The sequence below is a fragment of the Gopherus evgoodei genome, chromosome 1 (assembly GCF_007399415.2).
Source record: "Gopherus evgoodei ecotype Sinaloan lineage chromosome 1, rGopEvg1_v1.p, whole genome shotgun sequence".
NCBI classification, from domain to species: Eukaryota; Metazoa; Chordata; order Testudines; family Testudinidae; genus Gopherus; species Gopherus evgoodei.
The window spans coordinates 239237240-239251351 of NC_044322.1; the positions used below are offsets into that span (position 1 = coordinate 239237240).

The 14112-nt window shown below is 40.3% G+C and overlaps 1 protein-coding gene across 7 annotated transcripts in view; it reads left to right on the forward strand.

The window, feature by feature from the left end:
* PACSIN2 (protein kinase C and casein kinase substrate in neurons 2) overlaps positions 1 to 14112 on the forward strand; it is a 145122-nt gene that overhangs the window by 55358 nt on the left and 75652 nt on the right. The gene's annotated exons all lie outside the window — the stretch shown is intronic.

A 14112-nucleotide genomic window follows, 5' to 3' on the forward strand; every position in this document is an offset into this window, starting at 1 on the left:
CTAACAATGGGAGGAGAGAGAGGAGGGTGGGGACAACCCCAGAACAGCTTGAGTCTTGCCCCCTCCCCCTATTATGGCAGTTGTTGTCTCCTCCCTCCCTTCCCTGCCAAAGAAGCAGCCCCTCCAGTGCAGCTCCCAGCTGTTCTGGTCCTGCCTCTGCCTCTCCCTGCCTGGCGCAGCTCCCTGGTGCAGCTGCTCCGCAGGGAGGGGGCTGGGTTACCATACCATGTGACAGAGCAATCAGGCGGTGGGGGGACATGTGACCCTGCATGTCTCCCCATGCTTCACCATCATGGGTATCTGCATATTCTGTGATCAGGAACCCTTCACATCACAGTAGAGGCAGCTGGGGCAAAGACCTTAACGGAGTCCCTCTCTTGAACTAGGATCAGCAAACACAGACCCAGAGCAGCAAGAACACTGGATCCTGGAGCAGGTTTCAGAGCCAAAACCCAGGGGAAAAATTGGAACATGACCCCTTTAAAGAACGGGACAAGCTACCCTTTCATGGTGGTGCATGTGTATGTGGCTACAACTGTGGTCCAGATTCTTATGCCCATGCTCCCTACTCCTTAGAAGTGCTTGAGGTGGGAGAGAGCTGAAGGGAACATAGGAGAAGTAGTTAAGGGAGCACATAGCACAGATATTCCCACTTCTCTAAGGAATTTTCTCAACAGCCTATCAGCTCATACAGAGGGGCCTCAGTCTGTCCACAGCCCCCTTACCCTGGGACTTCCCTTCCAGCACTCAGTCCCAGGGTATGCTCTCCCCTTTCAGGGCCAGAGCCTGATCCCTCTGAGAGGTTTTGTCATCACTATCCTCAGTTAATTGTAGGGTTCAGAAGAGTGTTCATTTTTCAAATTTAGTATCATGGACCTGTATCTGGCATAGCAATTTTTCTCTAGCAGTGTCCCCCATTGTGGGAAGGGTCAGGTCCAGGGAATTGGATTGCTTCCTCTTCAGTTAGGGGATTCCACGAAGAGATTCTTCCTATCACACCAGATGGCAAGAATCCCTGGGGCAAACTACTAAGAGAAAACACAGAGGGAGGTTCAGTGTCCAGTCCTCACAGTCAGCTGGCTTGCTTGCTTTCCCAGATTCTCACAGGACAAAAATGAAGAAAAATCAATGTATTCATATCTGAATACTGGTGACATCGTAGTAGAATTTCTAGAAGCCTCCTTGACCCGTCACTAGCTTCGAGCACTCAGTAGCTGACCTCCAGTGAGCTGCTGCACACCATCTAACCATCGCTTTCCTGGTCATTCCCTACTAAGATGACATTCCACCTCTTTTTTTTCATGTAAACTTGCTTGAGGTTATTTACATCTCTGTGCTTGATGCTATCAAAATACATAAGTTTGCCCCTGTTGATTTCTACCAGCAGAATCTGCTTCTCTCCAGTAATGTTTATAGCAAAAGCATTTGTTGTTTTTTTCCATCAAAGGGAGATGCAAAAGTCTTCACAGCACCAATCTCAGAGGTTTTATTCTTGTTAGCAGCATTCATTTCCCATGATTCACATCCATATGTTGCTATGGAAAAGTTTCACCAGTTGAATCTTCATATATTTGGAGATACCATTTTTTTTCCAAACTTTTGTAAGGGAGGTCATGGCTGAGTGAGCCATTTTTAGTCATCCAATTTCTCTGAAACAGCCTCCTTTGATTATGTGTGACTATGTCTTGGATATGTCAAAAAGGCTGTACTATTCAGGAAATCCAGGAACAGACCCCAAACTCTTTCATCTATGTCTGAGTGTTCTGATCCTTGATTTTTCCAGGGAGGGCAGGTCTAAGAAGGAAGCACAAATTCACATCTTACAGGCACAAGAGTCAGTTGGTATCTTTCAGGAAGGGGGACAACTTTCAGATTCAGAACAGAGCCCACCGGAGGGAAACAGGAAAAACTTTCAGTTATTCAATTCCATGTCTAAGAAGGCAGCTACCAGTTTAGATCTATCTCCTGAGGAAATTTCTAAGGCCAGGTCTACCCTATAAAATTACATTGGTATAACTACATTGCTCAGGGGCTTAACAAATCCACGCCCCTGAGCAACACAGTTATACTGAGTTAACCCCTGGGTCAATAGGAGGGCTTCTCTTGTGGAAGTGGATTACCTATGCCAACAGAAGAAGCTCTCCCGTCAGCATACTATTGTCTTCATTGAAGTGCTACAGCAGTGCCATTGCACCGTGACATTTTAAGTGTAGACCTGCTCTCAGAAAGATAAAGGAGGAACTGGATCAGAAGAGCAGCAACATCATTCAAAAGTACTGTTCCTCAGGATAGCGAACTGATCCTTACATTTGTCTCAGGATGGCCTTGACTGATGTGATCAAAGAAGAAGGGAGGTCATCAGGGAAAACTAAGAGATTAAACAAGGTGGCTAAGAATTGCTTCAGTATGCACCAGTCTGAATGAAATTTTGTTCCTCTTCCTGAGGTCAATGTGACACTGCATATGTAGGTGTATAAACATTCCATTACCCCAATATAAGTTATACAGTCTCTCAACTAGGCTGCATATCACTGTTCATAAATTGCATTTCAGTTTCCTTGGATTATTATTACATGACTTTTCCACATCCGTCAGTTGCTCTGCTACCTTTGGATCCCAGTGCTTCCAATAGTTCGTTCTCCTCTGGCCTTGCCCTAGGCCCCAGGGTTATGAAAGTATTAGCTGTTTTGGTACCTGCCCTCAGGCAGGAAGGGGTCACCTCTATCCAAGACCATGGCATGTCTACACGACTATTGTTACTCATGTTAGTGAGATTAAGGCTAGCATAGATATACCTACTCATGCTGCAGCCACACCTTTACTTGCAGTGAGACATACCCACGGTCTTTATCAATCAGCATCAAAGAACACTTGCTGAGAGCAATAGCAGCCTCTTACACACCATATGATGGAGTCTGGTGGGCTTAAGGTGACCAGATAGCAAGTGTGAAAAATCGAGAGGGGTGGGGGGCTAATAGGAAACCATATTAAAAAAAAAAAACCCGAATATCAGGACTGTCCCTATAAAATTGGGACATCTGGGCACCCTAGGTGGGCTGCCACCTGGTCATCCACACACATCTACCCAAAACCTTAGGGCTAGTCTACGCTGGCACTGCCATGGTAGCACTTTAATGTGATTTGTAGAGTCTCCCAGTGCTCTTAGAAAAACCAGTTTCCACTAGGGGCATATAGCTATCTATTCTGGGGATGTGGCTCCCAGTGCTGGTACACTGTCTACGCTGGCGCTTTACAGCGCTGAAACTTGTTGCACTCAGGGTTTTTTTCCTACACCCCTATGTGAGAAAGTTGCAGTGCTGTAAAGTGCCACTGTAGACAAGCCCTTACAAGCTGGGCATTCAGACATCGGCAAATGCTGCCTGTGGTAAGAGGGTACTCCACCCTGTGGTCTCCGTAGTAAAGGAATTAAAAAACCCTTTATATAGTTCTGTTTGACCTGAACCCTCCCTAAAGGCAAATTGCTTTACAAATTCCAATGGTTAGTGGATCTGTGGCCCCTATAAACAGAATAGGAAAACTTATTCTGTTTTACCAAAATTTTCCTTTCTAGGTTATAGTAGCCACAGATCTAATCCTTCCTTGCTTTTGGATTATTTCTTTTGCCAGTAGGATTAGAAGTTTTCTTTCGTTCCTTCAAATTGGTTCATACAGTTATGATGTGTAGTAAGTATGACATGAGGTGCTTGGGGTAGCCCTCACTGGAAATACTAAGGTCAGGGCAGGCTGCAAAAAGGAGAGCAGATATTCCCAAAACTGATGGGTAACACTGAAGTTAAACTTCCCACCCCGTCACAAACTATGCTGCTGATCCCGACACTGGTTATCAAGAAGCAAAAAAAAAAAAAAAAAAAAAAAAAAAAGGGAATCACACAGCCACCTTATTGTATTTCAGTTCTCTGGCTCTGAATCAGGCCCTAGGTCCAGTATAGTGAGAAACTGTTTTAAAACTCTACTCACTATACAAAATGTTCTTCTGACCCCAAAGGGCCAACCATGTTGCCTGGTCAATGTTAGGTTTGATCTTACCCAAAATACTATGCTGCCAGCCAATCCTTTAGTGTCTAAAACTAAAGCTTTATTATAGAGAAAAAAGAACAAGAAAAGAGGAGTTAATGGTAAAGCAGTCACATATATATATATATATATACGAAGACTTCAGAGTCCATATATCAGGTTCTTAGCAGTATTGGTGAGTTTGCTGGCTTGAACGTGCCTCTGGAACACAGCCACAGCTTGGATGGGTCATTCAGTCCTTTGTTCAGAGCTTCATTTGTAGAAAAGTTCCTTCAGAGGTAAGAAGCAGGAGTGAAGACACAATGGAGATGATGCAGCTGCCCTTTATATTCCTTTTGCCATTTGTCTTGTATTTCCTGTGTCCCAGACACAAGCTTCACAGCACATGGGCATGGAAGAACCTTAGAGTTCTGTCCATAAGAACACCACATGCCTTGCTGACCCAGACGTGTTCTTTCATAGTTCCTTTCAATGGATTCATTGTGCACCTGGTATCCCTTGATGAGCCATCAAGCCAGCTTAATGTTGATGCCATTCTGTCTGGGGATATCACCCAGAAACCCAGCATAAAGATTGGAAATACAGATATGCCATACATATCTATAACTCTCAATGCAAAGGTAGTACAAACATATAAACAAGATTATCATATTTAGCAAATTATAACATTTTTGTAGATACCTTACATGGCATATCTGGTTGGATTCCTTGCAATATTATAATATTGGCATTAACAATATCATAAAGTGTCTCCCATATTTCATAGTGTCACAGTAAGAATTCAATTTATTGCATTATAAGCTCATTAGAAAATTCCAGTCTGCAGTGGACATTAGCCTTTGGAAGCTCTCTCAGCTGGTGGACTCTTCATTGTCGCTGGCTGCTCTTTTTGCTGTCAGTGACTGACTGACTGGTCTGGTTCCGCTTGTGTAGTAAAACACAGGCTGAGAGCCCATTCGTTAATGCATCTGTGGATCTTGTAGTTCAGAGGAAATTTTCGGTAAGTCAAAACAAAATTTTCTTATTTCCCATCAGTGCCATAAGAACTAATGGAAAAATTAAACAACTTGTTTAAGTCAAAGTTTAGTGTAAAACAAGGAGACGTGGAGTCATTGTCACTTTTCATCACATTCTTAAACTGAACATTAAGAATAATAGATGAATTGGAGGGCACGATGTGAGATTTAGAGTTAAACGTCTTTGTTTATATAGATGACATCATAAAACTGGCAGACGTGAATTAATGGTACTCTTTGCTACCTTGGAAAATTGGTGTAGTCAAATTGTACTTATAGTAAATGCGAAGATGACAAAGTGGTTGCATCTTGGGAAAGGGACAATAGTAGTATTGAAATGTAGCAGCAGTGAAGTTGTGGAACAAGTGGAATCTTGTGTGTATCTAGAAAGCTTGATCAGTCCTGATGATTCCACAAAGGATTAGGTTGAAAGGAGATGTACCTTAGCTATGAGTTCTGTAAGAAGTTGACAAAATCATCAACTGATAAATTTTCACTTTGTTACAAAACAATAATTTTGTCAAACCAGTGTAATTAACAGTCTTACTCTGTGGTCAGGAAGCAGCTGCAGTAAATGAGAGAGGAAAAAGGTTGGAAACAGTGGAGATAAGGTTTGTACGTTTGTGTGTTTTGAAAGATGGCCGGTGTAAATTGGAATTATTTTTAAGACCAATTAAGTAAGAAACAGAAATCAGGGTATGGGTTTGGCTACAACTGAGAAAATTACAGTGGTGGGGACACTGCAGAAGACAGACGGTAGCATCCTGAAGAAAATAATATAAGCACAGCCAAGGTTAGTCTGACACAAAGCCAACCACTGACTAGATGGTAGGTTGCTGAATGCAAAGACATGACTAGGCTGGACTTTATGTAGGAGCAAACAATGGAAAGGAGTGAATGGTGACACTGTGACTGCTCCTTGTGACAGCAAAGATTCTGTGGGATGAAAGAGCGTCTCCATCAGGCACAAGTCTTGGGAAGGGAGCAGATCCTGAAAGATATGGAGGATTTGAGAACTTTCATTCCTACTAGCCAGAGACAGATCTAACAGATGAAGTTCCAGAAAAGGATTCTGAGGCTTGCACATTTCCATGAGCTGGGGACTCTGATTTTTAACTTTGAAAATGGGAAATCTGTGTCCTTTTTTTGCTGGACAATCTCTTGGACTCTACCTTCTGGTACAGTTGATGAACAGTTGATGATTTTGCATAGATTTTCAATCTTTTCCCTTTTGGTAATCTGGAATGACAGAATAAAAATTAAGCATAAAATATTTACGTTTCCCTCCTTTTTGTGATTAATAAACTAAAAGTATGAAAGACAAAGTTCAGATTTTTCTCTTGTGCAAACTTTTAAAATTCCTGGGGGGGTGGGGGAAAGAACCAAGCCCTAAAGACAAATGTGTTTAAAGGACTGGCTGTTCTAATAAATGTATTTCAACAGGACAGTATGACTCATTGTTGCTTAATGCTGGTATGTCATTATTCAGTTTATTTTTAAACAGTGCTGTACAACCAGAGTTTCTGTGCTAGTTGTTGCCATGACTTCATAATATTTCCCTTAATATGCTTGTTCATACTTTCTCATAGCATAGTATCTGGCATGTATAAATCTTAGAATTAATCAGAATTTCCTGAATCATAGTTATTTTCTTGCTTTTATGGAAAAAGAGTTTTTTCTGTTTTAGGCAGTTTTATTTAAAAAACAAACACACACCTGTTCTCTGTATCTATTCAGAAAATATTGTTCCACTGTAGCCTTGGTCTCTTCCAGTTTTCCAACTAGGTTGTCAGCTTAAATGGTCCTAAAGTAACATACTCTGAACTTTTTACATTGAAGGTGAATTGACATTACACCATTACTACAGAACATTTTTTCCAGTTTTAACATTAGTGATCAGTAAAATAGAATTATTTTAAAAAGCCTTTGTTTGCTTTCCTCAAATCCACAGCAAACTCTAATGCTCATTATATGAAGGTTTTATTTAAAAAACACTAAATAGGTAATGAAATGGAGTAAAATTTTAAAATGCCACCAAACTGGGAGGAGTTGCAGTTGATAAGAGGATAGGATTAGAATTTGAAAGGATCTTGACAAATTGGAGAACTGGTCTGTACTCACTCAACAAGATTAAAGATAATTGCAAAAAATCAAATGAACAAATGCAAAATGAAGAATAATTGGCTGGGTGGTACTGTAGAAAAGGATGTGGGAGTTGTAGTGGATCACAAATGGAATGTGAGCAGTTGTATAGGAGGATACTATCATTCTGGGTTGTATTAACAGGAGTGTCCTATGTAAGACAAGGAAGGTAATTGTCCCACTCTCAGCACTGGTGAGGCCTCAGCTGGAGTATTGTGTCAAGTATTGGCTGCCACATGTCAAGAGAGATGTGGACAAATTGGAGAGAATCCAGAGGAGAGCACCAAAAATGATAGAAGGTTTAGAAAACCTGACCTATGAGGGAAGGCTTGAAAAAAAAGAGGAAAAAAAGAGGCACATTTAGCTTTGAGAAAAATCGACTGAATGGGGAGCTGATAACGGTCTTTAACATATCTGAATGCTGTTACAAAGAGGAGGGTGACAAGTTCTTCTCCCAGTTTTCTGAAGACAGGACAGGAGGTAATGGGCTTAATCTGCAGCAAGGGAGATTGAGGTTAGATATTAGAAAAATCTTGTTTAAAGATAGTTACATATTGGAATACGTTTCCACAGGATGTTACCAGTGTGCATGTAAATGATGGGTCTAGATACATGTTAGGGGTGCAGTACTTTCAGTAGTTGCACTGCAACATCAGTGACAGAACTTCAAGGGAATATTGAATTTGAAATAGGTATTTTTAGCTTGCAGTTGAGTGAACACTTGTGGAAAATAAGTGGACTTTTACCTGAAGGCACTTGTTGTTCACTTCCTGGCAGAATGATTCCTTCCATTTCTACTTTTTTTTTTTTTTTAAGGGAATTGTAGTTAAATACTTTTGCATGGTGTCTTACTAGTTTTAAAAAACTAGCTATACTATCTATCTTTTAGTGACATTGATGTATCCTGTGTTTATCTCATGAACAAGTAATTGTCAGTCCATAACACAACTCCATTGTAACTGCAGTATCGTGAAGATGACACGAGACTTGAAACTGTTTTTCTTTGTCTTTCATGCAATCCCAGATTACCTTACTGTTGTCGCAGTCCATTATGGTTTGGACTAACAAAATACATTGCTCTGAAACATATTTCCAAACTTTTCTCCAAAACCTCTGTAGATAAATATTTTCTATATAATTAACACAGTTTCATGCCAGGACATTTTTTTTGTTTGAATCTGTATACTAGAGATCTGTCCCCACTTCTGTTACATTTGATTTAGGGAACTGTTAGCTGCATTGTCCATCCAAGTAGTACAGTAAATATTTATTATTTAATTTGGTTAGCATTGTTTGAAAAACTCAGCACTTTTTTCTCCCAGTGCGCTTACATATGCAGATAACACTGTGCAAAAGACCTCTTTTTTTTTTTTAATGTGGAAAAACTAATAACGGTTAACAAGTTATATTTTAGGTGGCAATAATAGTAAACAATGCCCGATAGGTGTGATATTGCCCTCATGGTGTTATATTTAGACTCTAACTAGGAAAAAGGTGTGTGGTGGTGGTGGTTTTTTATTTATGTGGTTATGATCAACCCTGATTAATTTAACTTATTAAGGTTACTTGGGGGAAGAAGGGGTTGCATCTGTTGTCCATCAAATATAAATAGTACTTTTATCCTTTTTGAAAAATAACAGATAAAATGTAAGATAAGGAGTGTTTAAAAGGGTTGAGGATCCATTTTAGGCATGTATCTTTGCATATTTTATCTTAAAATCGTTCATTAAAAAGGCTAACAAAGTAGAATAAAGATTAATGCTATTGGATATTACATTGAGGCGCATGTGAGATGCTTAAATCAAACATATAGTCCTTATAGTTGGGAGGGCATTTGTTTTCATTAATTTTCCCTTTAAAATTAAGCAAAGGAAAGCTATCTTGTTTTATGGTACCTATAGACACCAGTGTGTTAGATATTGTTCTGTGAATCAGTTGAATTAGTTCATATACCTTTTGTTTTTGCTTGGGATTATTTGCATCTTTGCTGAATCCCAACTTTAACTCTCCTTCTAAGCGCTACATGGCCATCACCTTTTCATCTGACTGTGGAATATGGTTTCCAATCTTCCAGGATTGTCCTGGAGTCTCCAGGAATTACAGGTTAATCTTTAATTAGAGATTTTCATGTGATGAAACCTCCAGGAATACCTCCAATCAAACTTGGCAACTCTAATGTAGAAAAAAACCCTTGAGTTCAAAGTGCAGCACTTCTTGCTCCAGAGGCAGTGGTTGATCACACAACAATTACTTTAATTGTGGTATTCATTCAAGAGACTAAATTTTTTATAAAGAAACAGTGCTGTTAAAGTCAGTTGTCTGGTATCCTACAAAGTCCTTGCACAGAGCTTTACAAACAAAACACTCATTTTGCCCAGGAAACATGCATCATGCATTCTCCTCCCTTCAGCTGTAATCTGGAGTGTGAAGGTTCGGCAAAACCACTAAAGAGATATGGCTTACCTTTTTTAGATTTAGTGATTAGTATTTTGTAAAACATTATGTTGTGCTAAGTAGCAAAAGAGCACACACTGTGATACGGTAAAATGTGTCACAAAGGCAGATAAAAGCAACAGTGTCCAGGATTTTCAGCTGCTAGGGGAATTAACAGTTGCTTCTCTCAAGACTGGTCTTTGACATGGTACATATGAATTTTGGCCTAGAGGCATTAGGAAATGATGTGTGTGTTAGTTAAAGAGTGTACATTTTATCCCACTCTTACATTACAGCTGCTTAGATTGTGAGCTCTTTGCAGCAGAGGCTGTCATCATGTATGTCTTGTAGGCACTACCTAACACATGGGTGTTACTGAATGCTATACATTTTATTATATCTTTTTTGTTTGGTGGCGGTTTCCAGAAAAAGTAATTATGTTGCATTAATAAAGGGCAACTCTTTAACACACAGGAAGGTAAAGATTTTTGAAAAATAATTAAACCAACTACTAGTGGGATATTGGCCCTTCTTGAAGTGCCTGGTGCCTTGAAACTTTGGATTTATATCTACTGCAGATGTGTTTAACTCAACTATCCAGATTATTTTATTTAGGAAACCAAATAAAACTTCCTTATAACTTAAATCTGTCAGATCACATTTTTCTTCTCATGTCAGTGTATCTTTTTTTGTCTTGAGGGTAGAGAGGAGGCTCTTCTCAGTTTTGATGTCTTTTGGGTAACGTACTTTTTTAACCTTCTACTCTTGGGTCTAGAATCTTCTAGTTGAAAATTTCAGTAATGGCTCAAGCATGTTCTCTTCTGCTATCCCAACATGTTTAGTGGCTTTGAATACTGCAGATGAAATTTATTATAGTTTTCCCAGCAATAAACTGTTCTTTTATATTCTATGTCCTTCAGATTAAAGGTATTGACTTTTGAAATTAATAAAATATTTGAAAGTGGGGGAGGGAGAAGCTAGCAGGTAGAGTAATGAAGAAATCTGTACTTCAAGCCACCCGAAAAAGCTTGATCTTTGACATGTATAAAATTGCTTCACCGTTAACAGGTTTGGCACTGTAATCTTATAAAAAGAAATTACATTTTTCCATAACTGGTTGATACATGCATAACAAATTATTGAAATTTATATTCTGTATACATTTCTGTTCTGACAGGGTTCAACAATTTTCTGGTCTCTAGTGAACTCAGTCAGCTATGTATGCTTAATGAGAAAAGGTCTCTTAACAGTAGGCATTATGCAAATGTTCATTGTCTTGTTCTTATTTGTCACTCTTAGATATAAGAACTTGTTGGATGAGCACTATAGGGAATATTGCTGTCTGAAAAAGACAGATATAAAAGAACAGCTTCTTTCTGGGAAACTATTTATAATTTCATCTGCAGTATTCAAAGCCACTAAACACGTTGGGATAGCAGAAGAGAACATGCTTGAGCCATTACTGAAATTTTCAACTAGAAGATTCTAGACCCAAGAGTAGAAGGTTAAAAAAGTATGTTACCCAAAAGACATCAAAACTGAAAAGAGCCTCCTCTCTACTCTCAGACAAAAAAGATACACTGACATGAGAAGAAAAATGTGATCTGACAGATTTAAGTTATAAGGAAGTTTTATTTGCTCTTTTAACAATGTTTTTGCCATGTTGAGCCTAGGCTACCTTCGCACACATCTCCAACTATCACTTCCTTATAAATGTGACATACTTGTTTAAAATTCTCAAGCATTCCTATAAAACCACTCAATCCTTTAGTATCAGGATTTAAACTTGAAATTTCCTTGAATATGAAAAAGCATTAATTGCTTAGTGGCAGGAATACTGTCAGGCTAAATTCCATTTGCTGTTCTATGCTAGTTGGGAATTACTTATGGGTACTGTATCTGTTTATGGATTTAGGTGGGGAAGCACCTAGGTGCTAGGGTAGAAAGGGTTGATGAGCCAATATTTAATCTTGGGAAACCTAGTCTGGAAACTAGGCTAACTAGGTCACAAGTGGGTCATTTCTTGACCCACTTGCCAGTGTGACGTCCTTGAGGCCGTAATGGGTCATCTAGCTGTATGAGAAAACAATCCCTTCTCTCCAGCCTTTTTGTAAATGAGAACATAATGTTAAGATTCAGAAACTGAAATTATTGAGCTGTAATTTATCTACAAAATTTAATTTAGATATTATTTTTGAGTACAACTTTTATTGCTATTGTTAATTAATGCAACACAGATTATGGAGTCTGAGATTATGCTTAGTTTATTGTGCTGTGTCCTCCGTAGGTTTGGTTAGTCAAGAGATCCTTGCTAGCTAGACTAATGTTGTATTAAGATCCAGGCAAGCAATGTTCAAATAAAACTCTGGGACTAAACACTGAAATTCTTATGTACAAACCAACTATAACGCCCGCCATACAGCAGTGGAAAGACTAAAATGGCACATTATGTATATTAGGGCTGATGTGGAGGGATGATGTGTTAGTTAGAAGACTTTGTGTACACTTTAACCACTACAGTGTCACAGCTGCAGCTGTACTGTAGAGGTTCAGTGTAGACATTAACTACAGAAGCTGGAAGAGTTCTGTTTGTAGTTAATCTACCTCCTTGAGAGACAGTAGCTAGCTTGACGGAATAATTCTTCCATCAACCTAGGGCTGTCTACATTGGGACTTGGATCTGCTTGACTAAGGGCATGTCTACACTTAGGGCTGGTCTATGCTAAGGGGGAAAATTGATCTTAAATACGCAACTTCACCTACGTGAATAACGTAGCTGAAGTCGAAGTATCTGACCCTGCCAGCAGGTAGGGGATCTTGGGGGACAACTACTGTACTGGTGGGGTGCAAAATAAACTTTATTAAGAAAATGCAAAAACAGGGAAAATTCAATAGTGAGCGGTATGGAGTTTGTTGAGGTAGACAATTGGGGAGAGGTTTCTTTTAGTAAATAGTATAGTGGGGTACAATACAGTGGGGTACAATACAGTTGGTAACCAATTAACACTGAAGTATAAATGTAACAGGTAGCTAACAATTTCTATGTAAAGGGTGTGTCACAGCAGCATATAACCAACTAACAGTTATGGGTAAAATGTGTTAAATAACCAACAACTCTAGGTAAAAATGTGTCACAGTGGTGTAAATGTAAAATGTGAGGTGTGTCAGAGAGAAAAAAGGTAACCAATGGGGTTTTATGCTAGATTTCAGTAATACAATTGAGGTTTGGCAGCAATAGGAGTGGGATGAACACGTGGGGGAAGGGATTAAAAGAGAGAGAGAGAAAGGCAGTGGTAGAGGAATGAGGTTGGGGGATGGGGGAAGAGGAGCACGTGGTGGAGCAGAGACCAAAGGCAGAGGCGCGGCGGAGGGAGATTTAAACTCAGGGAGAGACAGAGCAGTCAGGCTGCAATTTTAAACAGCAGAGAGACTGCAACGAGTGACTGGGGAGCTCGGGGGGAGACATGGGCAAGCTTGTGGGGGGCAGTTAGGGGAGCGGGAAGACGGACTTAACCACAATTATACAGAACACAGCAAAATCTTATTTATGATGTAACTTAACCAAGACTACACAAATTAGCAAGTAACAGAACACAATGCAACAATTCTTTTTTAAACCTAACTTAGAGCACAATACAAACAATTCTTTAAACCTAACTTAACCACAGCTATGCAAAATGAAATTACAACTTATCTAGACTAAGAAACTGATTCTAATAGGTGCACCTTACACTATGTCGATTCTTTGATTGGGAGGGAGAGCAGTTCCAGAGGGCAGAGTGGTGTGTGCCCAGGGTACAGCCCCTGGGGGGTAGGGGGTGGCTGCAGCAGTGGGGCGGCTGCAAGCTGGCAGCCCAGGATACAGTCCAGGAAGGCACAGCTTAGCAGCGGCATAGGCTTATTTTTAGCAGTAAAGGCGCTGCGGAGCAAGAAACAGATTACAGATACAGACCAAGGAGTTAGCTTGGGTCTGTCTGCTGGGGAAACAAGGCCAGCAGCTAGGACAGGGGGAGTCTGCAAGAGGGAGTTCTTACCAATCCCCAGGACAGCAGCAAGCACAGAGGCAGGAACGGCAGTAGCATCGGAGGATGGAGAGAGGACTCGATTCGCTTACAATAATCAGGAGATCTCCAGGCACAAATTCGTTGTTCGTGGGAGGGGAGTTTAAAAACAAGAGTATGCTCAAAAACAAACGAGAGCGGGGAGAGGGCCCCCCAAAGACCCCTAGCTGATCAGACCAGGTGGCAAAGCAAGGACCTTCTCCGAGGTCTGATCAGAAAATGTCCGGCTTTAAAGGCAAACTCAAGCAGTTTCCCACCAGTACTTTTGATTGGCTCCTCTTGATACAGGGGAGGAGAGAAGGCAGGGAAAGGCTGCAGGTAAGCATAGGCATGCCTGGGCATGTTCTGAGCCACAGGTATGACTCATATGCTTAATTAGTTGGCCACTTCAGGTCTTGCATTTCTGGGCAGCGCCCCCCACACTG